Source organism: Corvus kubaryi, unplaced genomic scaffold, assembly GCF_017639235.1.
Source record: "Corvus kubaryi isolate FWS band 111438036 unplaced genomic scaffold, C.kubaryi_AGA036_p1.0 68, whole genome shotgun sequence".
NCBI classification, from domain to species: domain Eukaryota; kingdom Metazoa; phylum Chordata; class Aves; order Passeriformes; family Corvidae; genus Corvus; species Corvus kubaryi.
In genome coordinates this window covers 22,663,714-22,680,009 of record NW_024582056.1, presented here as the reverse complement: position 1 = coordinate 22,680,009, position 16,296 = coordinate 22,663,714, and the positions used below count along the sequence as shown (strand labels likewise).

General features: G+C 41.3%; 1 long non-coding RNA gene across 1 annotated transcript in view; it reads right to left on the bottom strand.

The window, feature by feature from the left end:
- Positions 1 to 15,098, bottom strand: part of LOC121674513 — a 71,434-nt gene extending 56,336 nt beyond the window's left edge. Inside the window, exons 1-2 of the long non-coding RNA XR_006019657.1 lie at positions 14,931 to 15,098; positions 14,521 to 14,585 (exon numbers count right to left, since the gene is read on the bottom strand). This is a non-coding gene — a long non-coding RNA (uncharacterized LOC121674513). The remainder of the gene's footprint in view (positions 1 to 14,520; positions 14,586 to 14,930) is intronic.
- Between the last annotated feature and the right edge of the window lie 1,198 nt (positions 15,099 to 16,296).

The window sequence follows — 16,296 nt, the reverse complement described above, 5'->3', positions numbered from 1 at the left end:
CAGCCATGTCCATGGTCGCTTTTCAGTACATGCAGAAGTTCACTTTGCTCAGGAATGGAAATCTCACAAACTGTGGCAAATCTTGGCAGTACTGTAGGACACGGTGATAGGACAAGCAAGAAGGGCTTTAAACTGAAAAAAGTGTAGGTTTAGATTAGATACTAGGAATGAATTCTTTACTGTGAGGGTGGTGAGGCACTGGAACAGGTTTCCCAGAGAAGTTGTGGATGGCCCATCCCTGCCAGTTTTCAAGGCTAAGTTGGATGGGGCTCTGAGGAACCTGGTCCAGTGGCAGGTATCCCTATATATGGCAGGGGTGTTGGAACAGGATGGTCTTTAAGGTTCTTGTAGCCCAAACCATTCTATGATTCTGTGTGTGTTTAGTTAACAAAGTCTGAGGGACCCTTTCGGGAGATAAAGGAAATTAAACCATCTGTACCAGTAAGCTTTTAGCGAGTTTAGCCTGAACAGAGGATAAGATCCAAGGCCCCCTTCCAGAGACTGCAGCAGGGAGCAATGTTTTTCCACCAGCTCAGCTCCCACCTCCTTCCACGAGGCCATCCTGTCTCCAAGGGGAGAGCAGGGACCAAAGGTGCCCAATGGAGCCACTAGGATCAGCTCTTTCCAGAAGATGTCTTGCTGCAGAGGCTCATGTGGCTGGCCTTCCCCTGACCCTTCCCCTCCCCGACCATGCTCCACAATTAGATTTCATTAAAAGACAAAACCTCTCTTCCTCCTTCTCACCATAGGGGTCCTGAAGGGGGGGAAGGGATAGAAACATCATCTACATGGAAAATAATTTCCTGCTTGCCAGCATATCTGAAATTGATGCAGCCAACAGCATTCCTTGTGAATGTTAAATTAATTTGGAAAGTCTTCATGTATTGTTCCTTACCATGAAAAGCACTCATCACTTCTCACTGGCTCTCTGCCCTGCCTAGGAACAGGGAGGGAAGTTTAACAGGCCACAGCAAAAAATGTTCATGAGGCTGCAGCATGTGGCTTGGTATGAGAGCTGGGAAATTCCTAACCCCCAAAATATTGGGCAGCAATGACAGCTTGTCTCAAATGCAGAGAATTCAGAATTTATTAATGCTGCTTCACCAGCTGTGAAAGGGAGACGGAATTGTCCTTAAAGGAAAATAAAGGTAAATAATTACGTTCTTTTGGCTTCACACTTACTTAAAGCCTGATTAGAGGTTCGGTACCTAAAAGCCCTCTGGACTAAAAACTGTATAGGTATGGAAAACAATATTATCAAAATGTCAAGAGAATCTAGAAATATTTAAAATACCTAATAAATCTTCTGATTAGTTTGAACTGTGCATGGGAAATTGTACCGGGTTTGCTTAAATGCTGTAAGGAAGCAAGAAGGATTCAAATTAAATTCTGGAGAGCAGGTTTGTTTCTTTGTTCTTTTAAAAACCACTATATAGTCAAAATTTGATTCTATATTATATTTAATTTTCCATTGCTGCTTTACCTCACTCTAGATGCCTCCAAGTGTAGCCAGTTTCTCTTTCAGTGCCTCTCAACTATTAGCTCTATTTATATTTTTTGTTATTGAACTTGCCGCTTTCCACCTGCCTTATATTTCAGAGGATGAGGTTCCATATTAAACCATTCTGTCTTTTACCTGTCTAGTAATTTTGACTTTTTTTTCTTTCCTCTCAGAATGGATTTTCTTGTTATTAAATCCACGTTCTGCATCAGCCTGCTAAGTTGAAGATTGACCTTTAATTTCATTTTGCTTTTAGGCTTCCATTTCCTTCCCTAAAAACTATTTATGGTATTTCATTTCTAATTAGAAGTAAGTCTTAGTAGCAAAAAATCTCTAACCTTTCTAACCTCCTGAGCATTTGAATCCAGAGGTTTGGGCAGCCACAGCCAGGCTGACCAGCTGTGGAAGCTGGATCTGGACACAGGCTGTGATTTCGGTTGCCTGAAGGTCACTACTTTAGGAACCAGCATTTCCATGAAAGTCATTATTTAGAGAGGGCTCAGCTATTTTATTTCAAAGAGCTTATAGTATACTAACAGGAGGAGCACAAGTCTGGTTTTCCCAGCAATTACTCAATTCCCATGCAAGAGAGAAAGGTCTCCTAGTTCACCCACTTAGGAACTAGGGTATTGCCTCATAAAACAGACCAGAACTCCCCTGTTATTGCTCAACTCATTCGCTGAAGTTTAGTTATGAGATATCATGAAAAAAAGCTTTTTAAAAGCCCATTTTTTAACACTGCCCTCAATAGGACCCATAAGAGACCAGATTAGAGACAAAACAAAATGGCTGAAACAGAGTTATCTCCTTTATTCCACAGAATGTGGAATTCTCCTTCTAGGTGAGGGACTGTGTTAGAAAACTAGAGGACTGGCAGAGCTGCACTAACCTTCACCTCCAGACAATGCGTGCTCCCTAATCAATTCTAAAGCACTAGAACAGTTAGAGTAGGAGGTGGCTTCTCCTTTCTGACCTCAAAATTTCCTCCACATCTGCTGAAATGCTACAGCACATATTAAAAGGTACATGTTTAATATGTTCAACATCCTAAATAATCATTCTCACTCTTCCCTCCCCCACTTTTTACCCCCATATGCATGTGCCTGCTCCAGAGGCACTAGTGGACTTGATGACTTTTCCAACCTGTGTTTCAGATGTGGGTAGCTGTTTTTCTGAACAGGGGGTTTTCAATTCCTGCTTTGCAAACAGAGCTTGTGCCCATCGCAGACCAAGGAACAAAGCCAGAGCGATTGCTCTTCAGTCATTCCATTTGAGACTTTTTAAGACTAATTTTGCCTCACAGCTCTACCTGAATATCAACTCCTCTTTTGCCAGAGACAGTGAAAAGTAACTCATACTCCAAATGGTTCCCTGGCAGGCTGGGTAGACGAAAGTAAAGTCTGGAGTAAAGTAGTATCTCCATTTGATAGTGAGAAGAAAGACATAGAACGATTAAATGGCTTGCCTAGGGGAGGACCAAGAAATAAACCACTTCCTCAAAGGTCCCGCTTTTAAGGTGAAGCTTTATTATCTGTATTTGCCAACAAAAGCACGGCAGAACTGGCATTTAAGTGGGGAGGTAGGGGGAGGGGAAGGCTTAACCTGAATAATCCAGTCCTAAAGACAAATTAGTAATGGTAGATAAAAAGGAAGCATGCTCCCCTGCTTTTCTTTCCCAGCTCCACAATAAGAATGTCCAAACTGGCTTTACTCATTCCAGGTGACCAGGAAAGCCAGAAAACGGGGATTTTAATAGCACACACTATCAGGTATATAGATCAATCACAGGGACATAGAGAGACATATTGATGGCTCTGTAGATTAATAAACTGAAGGTTACTTGCCATTAGAGATGAGGGAAAGGCTACTTAGGCAGCTTTCCTAAGCAAAGACACTTTAGCAGCCATATTGATTTCCTGCAAACACCTCAGCGGCAGCAACAATTTTGCTTCACCAGGGAGGGCCTGACCTTCAGCCCGAGGTTTGCCTTCCCAGAGAATCCTGTATAACCCCAAATGATGATACATGAGAACAGAAAGAAACAAGAAAGCTCTTAACAGGCCCCAAGTGCCCAGAGGGTTTCAGAAAAGGGCTTCTCACACGTACGTTACCAGCTTCTGCTTAAAACCAACAATTCAATGTACTGCATTGGCCTCAACATGCAAACGCCCAGGTAAAACTCAGAGAAGCTAACCATTCTCAGGGCTCTGGAATGTCACTCAAATCTCTGGAAAAATCAGTACAACAAGCACTGAATGTCTCTATCCTTCCTTTCATTGTTAAATTACAAGAAAAATATGGGAAGGGTTTGCACAAAATCATTAGTTAAAGGGGAAAAGCATTTTCCATTTTCTGCGTCAATAGAGAACTAATCCTGGTGGTTGTTGTTGTTGTTGTTGTTGTTGTTGTTTTTGTTGTTGTTATTAATGCGCCATCTTTTTTCAGCTTGCCCTTTGTTGTTTGACTGTCCCAGAAATTTTATTCCTTACCAACTTCTGGAATAAACTTTAGCTAATGAGCTTTTTTGGGGGTGTATCACATGTTAGATGAAAGACTAGAGAGATGAATGTATCAGGTATGTCTGATCAAGTTAAAGACTACAGCAAGGGGGTACCTGTGACTATCACATGCAAAATCCACATCCAATCACTCCTTCCCATTGGTATCCCTGGTCACGGACAAACCATGCTCACAGATAAACAGAGAAGATATTTGACATCATAGCTAGCAGCTGAATGAAAAAAAGTGCAAACTAACCAGAAATCCGTAAAATTCTGTCTAGCAGGTCTATTCCACAAAGGTGAGGTGGATATTTTTAAAGGATTATATTTTAAGCATTTTCAAAGAGAAAAATCGACCACTGTCATTCCTATTTTCCATCCATGTTGGCCTTGTATTGGATCATCTGTCCCAGGTAGATTTTTTAAGTAGAGTTTGCTGCAGAGGTAAGGTAGAGATTGAGAGGTTTCTTTGTACCAAGTCACAGCCCTTTAAATGAGATTTCAGCATGGCCTCCTGGACATGTAATGCCTATGTGTTTCCTTTGTGTGGGAATCAGGTAGAGGTCCATAAGCCATATCAACTGGATTGCAATTTTCTAGTAATTACCTATAGGCAGCCTGTTCCTTTGTGCATACCTGCTGGGAAGAATAGTATTTATCACTATAACCTCTATTCCACATTTTAAAATCTTGCTACTTATTCAGATTAGATCTTACTGTCATTGTTTCTAGAAGCTATCAGGCCTTGTTGGGAAGTAGTTATCTTGATTTTCCAGTCTCTTCTCTGTGCTACAGATAGGGCTTTGTGGAGTTGCAAATGAGAATTTAAAAAAAAAAATTCATCAGTCCATCAGAATATTATGAAACCAGCTAATAGGTGACACAAATAAGATGTATTGCTTTAGCAAATGAATAAAAAACAAACAAAGGAAATGCTTATCTTCCTGTTTTAATATGTTAGTTCACTTTTTTCTAATATTTAAAATCTGACCACCTGCAAAAGATTATGAAGAGCCTCTGTGGATTTTCAGGAATGCTTGCAGTATTTGGAACAAATTAGATACTCTCACTAGCACACACTACTCCCTGTCATTCAGCATGCTAACAGCGAGAGACAGGGCCATCAGCAAAGCAATTGTTATTATTTGGTAAAGGCTGGTGGTGACTTATGAGTTTCAGAATGCAGCTTCCTCATTTGTTTAATGTCGAGAGATTACAGTCTCCATTTACTATGGTTTTATAACATGCAGGTGGGAAAAATCTCTTTTCCGAAAGCCTGTCAGTAACTGGTGCCAATGCTGAAATATTCCTGCTTGATTCTTGCAAATGAATCTGTGTCGTGTTTGGGTAGAGCACAAGATCCAGATCCCGTAACCAGTGCCTGCTGCCAGCTGCTGCCATAGGCTCAGAGGCGTTGCCCATGGACAGGGCGCACTGGCCACAGACAGTGGGACAGGAGCCAGGCTGAGATCAGCCTCTGGGGGCTGCTGGGGTGCAGCCGGAGCTGGGTGGAGGTGCCTGGGTGAGCAGTAGGACTGCTGCACTCTCACAGCCCTCCAGCATGACTCCTGGCTCTGGTATCTTCCTGTCTTGGCTTCCCCACCACTGAGCAGGATAAATAGAGTATTTCCGGATATTAGAGGGGTCTTGCACTGAGGAACTCCCATGTCCTGGAGAAGAGATCCGTCTGTACACTTTTAAAAGGCTGGGGAGGATTTTATGGACATCAAAACGGTGGGTCTGAATCGCAAGGTACTCAAGGCATCTTTCCCCTGGATAACCCCAGACTGATGACAGCATGGATGGCTTCACATGAGTGTCTCTGTTCCACTCACTCATGTGGTGCCAGCCTCATCCTCCAGGCTGCCAAAACCACGGCTTTGTTTTGGGGGTTCAGGCTGAGCTGTGTCTTCATCCTTCAGCTCTACATTGCTTCAGAACAAACCCAGGATGTTGAGCAGGTTGGCAATGCTCCTTGCCTACCTCCACTCCTTTTACTATCTCAAGAAGCAGAGCTGGCAGCACAGTAGTGTCTGTGCTGCAGCATGGAAGTGGGAAACAGGATGGGCCACTAACAGGATTTCTATTAATGGACAGTAAACATGGAAAGTCAGTAGGGCAGGACAAATTTCAGGCACAAAAAAGCCCACAGTTCTTCACTGAGGGAGCTCCTTTCCTTCTCCTGGGAAGAGAGAAATAGGACACTCCCACCAACAGTAAAAACTCAGCACAGGCATGGTTCATTCCCATGCTGAATGGGTCCCCACAAACATTTGCAGAGTGTAGGTAGACACAGCTAAAGACACTTAACACAGGTGCTGGCAAGTCACGTGACAACGACAAGTAGGGGACTTGCAGTCTAACCCTGCCCTGCAGATTGATGTGTGAAAATGGACTTAGTGCTGAACAGGCCCTAGCCAAGGGATCACTGGTTGTGTTTGAATTGTTACCATGAACCAACAACAGGATATAGAAAGGGTGAGTTTGGGGTTAAATTCAAAAATTTTCAAAATAATGGTTCAAGTTGAATTCTCACTCAGGAAAAAGAAAACTGAGGTGGGTGAGTTGATAGCAGGGTTGTATGCTTGGTGCCCCCATCCTTTTCCTCATTCCTATTTGCTGTTAATAATAATGGTACCAATGTGAAATATAGGCTCTTAGCACTGCTTTGAGATAGTGACTGCTGTGAGTTCCTGATTTACCAGGAATGTAAGTATGTAGGCATAAGCATGTCTTGTTTAGGGAACTTTCTTCTTTTGAGATGTGTTTGTGTCGTCCAGCTTTGCATCATTACATCTGCCACAGCATGAAATCAGAGTGACAGAGGGGCCAGCCTGAAAGACTCTGGGTCAGCTTAGCAAAAAAGTCTCCCTGCTAGAGTAGGGGTCCCAAGTCAAAGCAGTCCCCTAAGCCCTGAACTCCAGTGAAACTGTGATCCAGGTGTTGCAGCTGTAGATGATCCCAATTTAAAACATCAGTTGAGGTTAATCTTAATCACATTAGCATTAAGATCCTAAATATAGGCTTTCATTTGTCCCTCCTCATCAGAGTCCAAAGGTGCAGTGTATTTAGTGTGGTTTTCCTCAGCTCTGTAGACAAGGGAAATGCTATTTCATCCCTTTCTTCCAAGCAGGGAGTTGGTGCATGCTTCCATAGAGAATTTATCCAGTGTAACACAGGTAGTTTGTAATAGGACAAGGAGCTCTCCTGATTTTTATATTTATTTACTAGACCGTTTCTCCCCCTGTAGGTATGAGAAGGGTCAAAAGCCATATTCAGATTTTGCACCCTCAGCTCAGTCCCAAACAAGCCTGCAGAACACAGTAGGTTCACCCAACAATAACTTCCATTTTTGCCTTTACTTTTAATAATCAATCGTCTTTCCCACTGCTGTTTGTAAAGGCTGCAGTGCTGATCTAACCGGCAGGTGAAAGATGAAAGCAAAGTTAAGAGGGTGGTGAGGAATTTAGTGCTCTACCTCCCAGACCTTGTCAGCAGGTGTCAGTCTGGGCTTTTGGACACAGGTGATGACCTTCATTTAGTCATGAATTACATGTTTGGGGAAAGTGGAATCTATCATAGTTCGCCCTGAGATAGGAAGGACAATAAAACCATTTTATTTGCAATCCAGATCAGGAGAACTCCCTATTAATTTTAAGATCTGCTGAGGTGGGGATAGTTTACTTGTCCCTTAGAAAAATAGTGGGTTTTGTTTGAAAAAACACAAAGGAAGAAAGAAAGCATGGCTTAACATACTTCCTTTATAAGTTAGGTTGAAACAGACAGGTTATCTGTCCCTTCCACCATAAACAGAATTCTGCACTGTGTGTTTAATTATATCTCACATTTACTTCAGACTTTGTGCCCAATGGTATCCTAAGTTAAAGCAGAAAAATTACTTCACCCATCACTGAAATTCAGTCACCTCTGGGATGAAGAATGGCAGTCAAGGGGACAGCTAGAACACAGTGACCTTGGCCAAAAACTCATGTGCAGAAATCTGCTACCACGGAAAGTGCCATGGGACATAGCTTTGAAAGATTTTCCCACAGTAAATTAAATGAAAGTGTATTTATCTGCTTCAGCAAAATGAAATGTTGAGTTGACTCAGCCAAGCCTCAATCTCTTATTTTAGAGGCTCTGAACATTTTAAGCATAATGCAGAAAAGACCGTGCTCTTGCACTTACAGCTTATAGCAATAATATTAAAAAGTTGCAACAAAACAGTGACTAAGTAGGACTTTGAATTTCTCAAGAACTTAAGCTCTCCAAAACCACAAGGTAATTGCAAATTCAGAGCTTAGATTCTCCCTATTAATTTTGTTCATCCACACCCTATGAACAGCTAAAAAAAAAAAAAGATTACTTTCATCATCACTGGGACAGAGATTCACATTTATGGGGCAAGATACCAATACACATAGCAAACATGCTAATTCAATGCTATTGCAGTGCAGTGTTATTCACCACACCAAATGATCCATTTGCAAAGTTACTTAAGCACTTATATGCATGTAAGATTCTTCTCAACAAAAGGTTCTCTTGTTTCAATAAGTTTGTGATGGAGAAGAAACATGACACTGTTCTTTCGAGCATATTTAGCAGAAGTACAGATAATGGGCAGTGTGACATTACTGGGTTTTGTTACAAACACCAGATTTTTTTCCTTCCATTTTTTAGGCCTTGGAAAGACAAAGTTTCATTGGAAAAGCAGATTTAATAAGTGATTAGAGGGTAATCACTATTCCCTCATAATATGCAAAGGGCAATTTTGGGTTGTGAGGTAGTCCGTGGGTCATATGAATTTAATTGTCATATATCCAGAGACTTATGTCACATAAAGTGTATCCCTAGTGAAACAGCAGAGTTGTAAATCTGTGAGATATATACATATATATATATGCACACTATTTTTTAACAGAGCTATGGGAATAGTCCATTACCTATAAAATAAAGAAACAACGTTAAATATGCCAAATCAATTTCCTTATGAAATCAGCAACAAATACTTAGCTAGTTACTACAAGAGACTCCAATGTCCAGGTCAGGTTCCACACACAGTCTCCATTTACACCATTCTAGCTTGTGCTTGCAATGCCTATATAGAAAGTGTCAGGTTAAACAAATCATCCTGGAAGACGTGAGGATAAAATTGTCTGTTAAGCTTTTTCCTGTATTTCTTTGAATAAAAATCTTTTCCATAAGAGAAGTTAAACAAGCTGAGAGGGACCACAAGACTGCCTGTACACAAAATCCACATTGACCATTTTGTTTGGGAACTTCTGGATCTGAAGCTGAAATTTTTACCCACATGAAGTCAACAGCGATTCTGCTCTAGGTCTAAATGGAACCCAAGATTATTCTGAATCCTCTGCAGCCTGCATCTTGCCGCTTCTGCTCTACACCCAGTATTGACTTTCCACTCCCACTACTGAAATCAAACAAGTTCCCTATTTACCAGCAACCCACAGCTCAGCTATTTCCCTGAAAACTTCTTTTTTTTCTCTGCTGCCTTCTGTAACTCTTAGATGATCTCTTTCCTTTTTGAATTATGGATTAAGTAGAAGGAGTAAAACTAGATAACATAAAGAAGCGTTTTACAGATACAACGGCACACCAGTTTGTCACTTCAGATACCATGGCACACCAGTTTGTCAACACATATCCCAAGATAGGAATCTTAAAGGTCTTTTAGTGGGCATCGTTGAAAAGATATTTGCCATTTCATGGTGATTACATTACTGTGATATCACCTCTTCCACCTACAGAAAGGTATTGGTTACCACAGGTATCTGAAGCAATGTTTGAGAAATGTTTGCTGTAATGAAAAAGAGTAAAAAAAGTGATTGAAGAGAAGGGTGCAGTAAAGAAAAAAGGCCATAGTGGAATCTGAAATCTAGTATTCCACTGCAGGCTTAATGCAAATTTTTTTGCATTATTGTTATCATTTTGGCATATGGCCTTGTGCTGAGACCAGAGCTGCAGCCAGGATTTTCAGTCTTAACACTGAGTTTCCTGGCTTTTCTGAGTCTAATGTCAACTTTTAATGTTGGCTCAAACAGAGCCCTGCGTAGCTGAATAGATTTAACAGTGTGCTATAGCTAAATGGAGAATCTCCACAGCAGTAACTTCAAGAGGCTCAGAAGCTCACCTCCCCTCACAGAACTCCAAGGCACCCTTTCAAATGTGCCTCCTAATAATGTGCTTATTCCTGGACTTTGGGGGCAGCCACTTTCATAGAAGGCCTATGCTGAGTATTATTCTTATAATAGCAAAATTACTGCCCTGGTTGTTGTTTTACACAAACTGAAAGTTATTTGGGACCCACTGTTTTGCACAAGAGGACAGCAACCTCTGCTTCACATTTTTCATCCATTTGGTTGTTAATGAGCAGACCCAATGTTTCCAAGCTGAAGCTACTTCAAAAGTAACACCAGATTACCAAAACTGCATGTCTGGACATGGGGTGATCTCACAGCACTGAATGAAGAACCAGGTTCTATACATTGCACAGGATGTGGTGAGTACTTTACAGACATGCAGCTTTAGGTAAAGGGGACATTTCTATTTGGAATCTTCCATGCTCAAAACCCCTTAATTATTGTAGAGGTTGACCTACATCAAGGTTTTCTTTCTTGTTTTAAGGTACATTCTGCAGGCAGAGATAACTGTTCAAAAAAGGCTCCACAGTACAGAAGTGGATTGAACTATGGGGCTACATATATTAAGTACTAAAAATTAACAGCTGGCTACGTTTTTCTTTTGACAAACCTCTTGTTTCTTTTTCTACTGGATTTTTGTTCTAGCCTCTAGTTATGTATTTTGTGAGTGTAAAGTAATCTTGCATGCTGTAAGGCCAAGTGTGTTTAAAACACAAATCATGATTCAGTGTGGAGATTTGAAGATGTTTTTGAAGCTGATAATTATTGGCTTTGGCTGCTCACCGCTTATACCTGAAAGCATAAGCCTCACTTAAAAAGGGAAGGTTGGCCCTTTTTAGGGAAACAAAACAACTAATTCAGAAGTGGCCTAATGCTTTAACTGAGCTGATGGTACTCTACATGGCATGGACACATGAACAGAGCACATGTGATCAAATGGGAGCACTTCTAGGACTGTTCACCTGGTTAGCTGCATTCCGTAGGAGAGTCCTGCTCTGCTGTGGAGTCCCAGGATAGAAAGGCTTGGTTGCTTTTGTAAGTAATGAAAAAGGAGGAGGGAGGGGACTCTCCAGGAAGATGGAAGGAATAGCACGTATTCTTGCAAAATGTTACAGATGTTGCATTTAAATAGAAAGTCTCAAATTGCGGAGCTGGTCCATGTAATAGAAGGATCAGTAATTTTAAAAGAGTGCCAGAAATGAGCCAATTTCACAAGCTATTTGAAGGATATTTTCATGTAACTTTTAGCCAAAGCAATGTTCCAAAAAGTCTGAAAATTGAATCCTAATTAGTTGCAAGTATCCCTCTGGCTCAAGTTGACTATTATATTGTGCTCCATGCTCCCGAAGCAGATGAGAGCCATCACACCTTGCCAACATATGACAAGGAGAAAGGTAAACTCACCATGCCATTGCTTTCAGAAGAGTTTAAATCAAGAAAAGAGAGAAAATTACACAAATCTTGAAGGAGAATTGCCATTCTTTCCACATAATAACAGTCATCTGGGATAATACGCCTGTATTTCACTTGTCAAAGCATGCTGTTTACTATTTGGTCTTTTAATAGTGAATTTAGTGAACATTAAGAGACATTAAGGCAAAGCAGGAATTTTGATGTTATATCAGCTCATTCCCCTGCCCCTCAATACACAGGTCTCTACATTTCTTTGCGTTTTCTGAAGAGATCTTGTACATACTTTCATTTAGGTTTAGCTGACACTGCAGAAATGAACCTGACTATTTTAAATCTTTATTAAAAATATAAATGTATCAAATACTAAAACTGCCTATTTATAAAGCAAGGACTTCTGTTCTTGCACATGATGAATAAGTTTGGGGGTTGCTCTGTGGATAAGAACATTCTTTGAGTTTTTGGTTAGTGTTCCCCCTGCACCCACCGCCTCCTTGTGAATTTTCTCTTGTTGTTCTACAAGAAGTGAAATGCTAATCTCAGCTCCACCTCTATTGGGTCACCTCCAGGTCAGCATATTAGAGAAATCAGCAAAAGAATGAAGACAGTCTACTCCAACTGCAGGGCAGGATGACCCAGTTATTAATCAATCTGATGGCAGCATTTGAACAATGACAGTCATCTGTCAGAAAGCAGGAGGTGGCTCCTCATTAACACACTACTCACCTGCCCTGAGCTACAACTCTTTTATAATAATATCTATCATTCACCTCCAAGGTGTTGCTTCTTTCTCTGGCTACATGAAATATCAGGCACGATTTTCTGCCCCCTTGCCGGTACTTCATTTTCTTGGAGATACTCAACCAACATTGCCTTACAAAAAAAGAAAAAAAAAAAAAGGGAAAGAAAAAAGAAAAGAAAAGAAACAAAAAAATCCTGAACTAGCACAGAGAGACCAAATGACTTTAACTAATTTTCTAAGACCTTCAAATGTTCAGATAAAAATAAAAGTAAATTGAGTTATTTAACACAGTAACATACCACAGTTATAAATTGGCCTCTTTCTTCCAAGTAACAGGTCAGCCCTTATTTTTGCCAATCTGATTTCACCACGACTGTCCCAGCAGGTTACCTCACACCATCTTTATATTGTCATATACCTTTTAAAATTACTCTGGTTTGCTCTGACAGTTTCCAATCCACATGCAGATACTAAGCCAGAATAATATATTAAGCAAATTATTCTTTCATAAAATGCTGCTTATCAACACACATTTTTGTTATTAGATGCACACATGCATGGAGGTCAGATACAGGGCTGATGACTAAGAACAGGCAGACCTGGTTATGCCATTATCTATGCCCAGGAAGGGGCTCACACCAATTTTCCTCATGCTCCCCAAAAATCTGACCACAAGACGTATCATTAAAGAGACATTAATATACAGTTGTACAGTTGCATTCAATAATATAGACTGGACCAAAAAGCTGCAAGGCACCTACGGATGTATTTCTTGCTCCCCTGCCTTTGATTCCAGTGCTTCAGTTACTGCACACTCTTTAAAATCTCCTCAAACGAAAAAATTTTCATTAAAGAAAATCCCCATGGCATTTGATAAAAACACAGTGGGTGCTATTATTTTACCCAAAGGTCCTATCCTGCTTTCAGCTCCCCATATCTGCTGCTGCTTTTCAGCAGCTCCCCCTGGCCCCTCAACCCATGATCTTCTCCCCCTTATTCCCATACCCACCCTGTTGTTGATTTTGTGCAGTTTATATGACAAGTTTACACAGGGCAGGAGTCCAAAGGGTATTATCTGCGGTGGATGCTGTAGCACCCCTTTCAAACCTAGAACTGGTGTGAAGCAGCTCCTGAAGTGACACCAAGCCCCACAGCGGTCAAGGGTGGGGTTTCAAGTTTCTGAGGCTTATTAAACTATTACTGATCATATAAAGTACAGCAGTGCCTGAGCACCAGCCAAAATGAGAAGCCTCGGTGCTGGGAATAAGCTGGCTGGGGCGGACTCTGCCTCCTGAAAATTTTGAAAAGAAAACGGACACGAGAAACAAAATGATGGAGGGAACTTCCAAGCACAGCAAGCAACGCATTTGCTGCCAACATTACATGAGAGCCACAGTGTCCTTTTGCAGGATGTGCTCATAAAAGAGAGATCTATCCCCAGCTATTTGGGGTGTCCTATACCAAACCCAGGTGTGGACAAGACACCTTCCTCACATGAGCCAGCCCTTGGTGAACAGACCAAGAAGTAAAAGGCAGCAGCTGCTTAGCAGCCATTAGTAACAGGTAGTACTTCCTGCACGTGTTTCTGGAGGAGCTCTGCAATATGGCAGCTGGAGAGGAGGGGGTAATCACTGACTTCGAGTGCCCCAAAAACACTGAGCCAAACCCCATTACAACGATGTCTGTCTGCTCAAATGGACTGGAAATTTAGCAGAGATACAGAAGGCTTTCCACTCCAGCAGAAAGAACAACATCTCTCAGGCAGTCTGAGCCACTTCCAGTTCCAGCCGGGCATTACTAGCACATGCTAAAATGGGGGGAAAGACACCACCATAAATGCTTTCAGTACCCAAAATAAGAGATTCATTTCAAATTTGGGAGTCCAGATCATTTTTGTTTCTCACTTTCTTGTTAGCAGGCATGCACTGTAATTTTACTAAAAGGTGCAGTTTCATATTGTAATTTTAGCAATAAATCAAGGAAGCATTTTCTGCATTATGCTATTTATTAGCATTAGACACAGCAAAAAACCACAGAAAAACCCAACCCAAAACTTACAAAAAAATATGCAACGAAACAGAGAAAAAACCAACAACCAACCAACCAACAAAACCCCCAAACACAACCACGTGTTAGGAACACTAGAATCACAGCTTTTCTGTCTAAACTCTGTTTGTTTAGGCAATTACAGTGCCTGCTACTTACCCATAATGTTCTCCTTTTAGTTAGAGTGCTCTGCAGATGATTTGATGCTGATAATGTCTGGTTTTCTGGGGGCAGAGATGAGAAAGGAAACGTTACTCCCGAACTCTGACCTCCGTGGATGGCTTTCTGGGGAATGCACTCCGCTAATTGTCTTCTTTTGGAGCTGCAGTGGATGTAATTGCATATATAAGGCCTGTGTTTTGCTTGCGTTACTCTTTTACGGTACAGGACTGTGTCCACAATGGTGCATTAAAGTAATAATAATGAAAATAGTATCCATCAAGTAATTTCAATGCTGTTACCACCCTGGGATGGAACTATCCTGCAAATCCTGCGTGGTCACACCCAGGCTCCGTCCACCCCCATGCCATTAGCCCTCTGTTCTGGATGGCAGGGCAGGCAGTACCCACCTTGCAATTCTCAAGCTTGCAGCTTTCTTTCCATCTAAAAGAGTATTTGGCAGTGTAGTTAGCCCTCCCTCCTCGGCTGTAAGCACATGTGCATTTTGGTGTGTGCACATCTTCAGCACAGTTGGAGAAGGAGCTGTCAGGGAGAAGCTCATAAGCCCTCAGCTTCACCCTCCTATGAGGGAGAAAATATTACCATGTTACAGGTGAACAAACAGACACATTTAAGCAATACACCAAGCACTAGCATGTGAATTAGTTTAAAATTAATGAAGGTGGCCACACTGTTATTGAATCTTCCTCTCACTCTGCAGATGTGCCTGCAAACCCTCCGAGGCTGGCTGTTTGTGCAGAAGGGCCCCGGGGCACACACTGGGGCGGAATTCTCCCCTCAGAGCTTTTTCCTTCAAATAATGCCTTTTCCCCAGAGGAAAAAAACAAAACCAAAACCAAACAAACAAAAAAAATCCCCACCCCATATACCATCAACAACAACAAAAAACCCAGCTTCATTTTATTCTTCCTTTTACTCTCATTTCCTCCTTCTCTTGAACAGGGTTACTGTTAACACTACTTCCAGGCTAAAGTGACGTGTCTCATATTTCGTTGGGATTTTTTTCCCTCAGTGGAAAACCCTAGAAATAAAATATTCATAGGAGACCATCCACGTATTTTTCCAATATTGTATTCTTCACTAAAGTTTTGTCTGTACTTGAGCAAGAAATTTGTATTAAAACTCCTGTTTTCCCTTATTAATTTTGTCGAAATTCATATGTTAATTTCAGTACAAGTGTGCATATAGTTTTGTACCGAGCATCCCTTTTATATTGCATATGTAGAGGTCTAGTCTCCCTCTACATACAAATAGTATACCAGTACATCTCCCTCTCATGTTCTTTGTGTTTACAGGCATATATATACACATGTATGCGTGTTTATATACATACCTTTATGTGTGTGTGTGTTCCCCTGTGTGTATATATGTGTATATATATATGGATAATACATACATAATTGCCCTGGCTTTACAAACGGATGCCAGCAAGCGAATACCTGTCTATTGCTCTGTCAAATGTGACTCGCTGGGAAAGCTATTGGGTTTATAGAAGAGACAAACATTTCAGGCACGCCATTCTGGGGTAATGAAGCATGGCAACAAAATATACCTGTGCAACATTTGATAAAGATGAGCTGACACACCAGTCCAAATAGGTTCTTTTGTGTGTCTGCACGTGTCTACCATCATTGCTTTCATCTTAAAACAGGAAGGTAGCAATAGCAGCAGCAGCTGGCAGGAACCACAAGAGGAAGAGCAGCTCACACAATTAAACGTCGTTTACCTCTGGCCTTTATTTCACTCCTCTCTCCC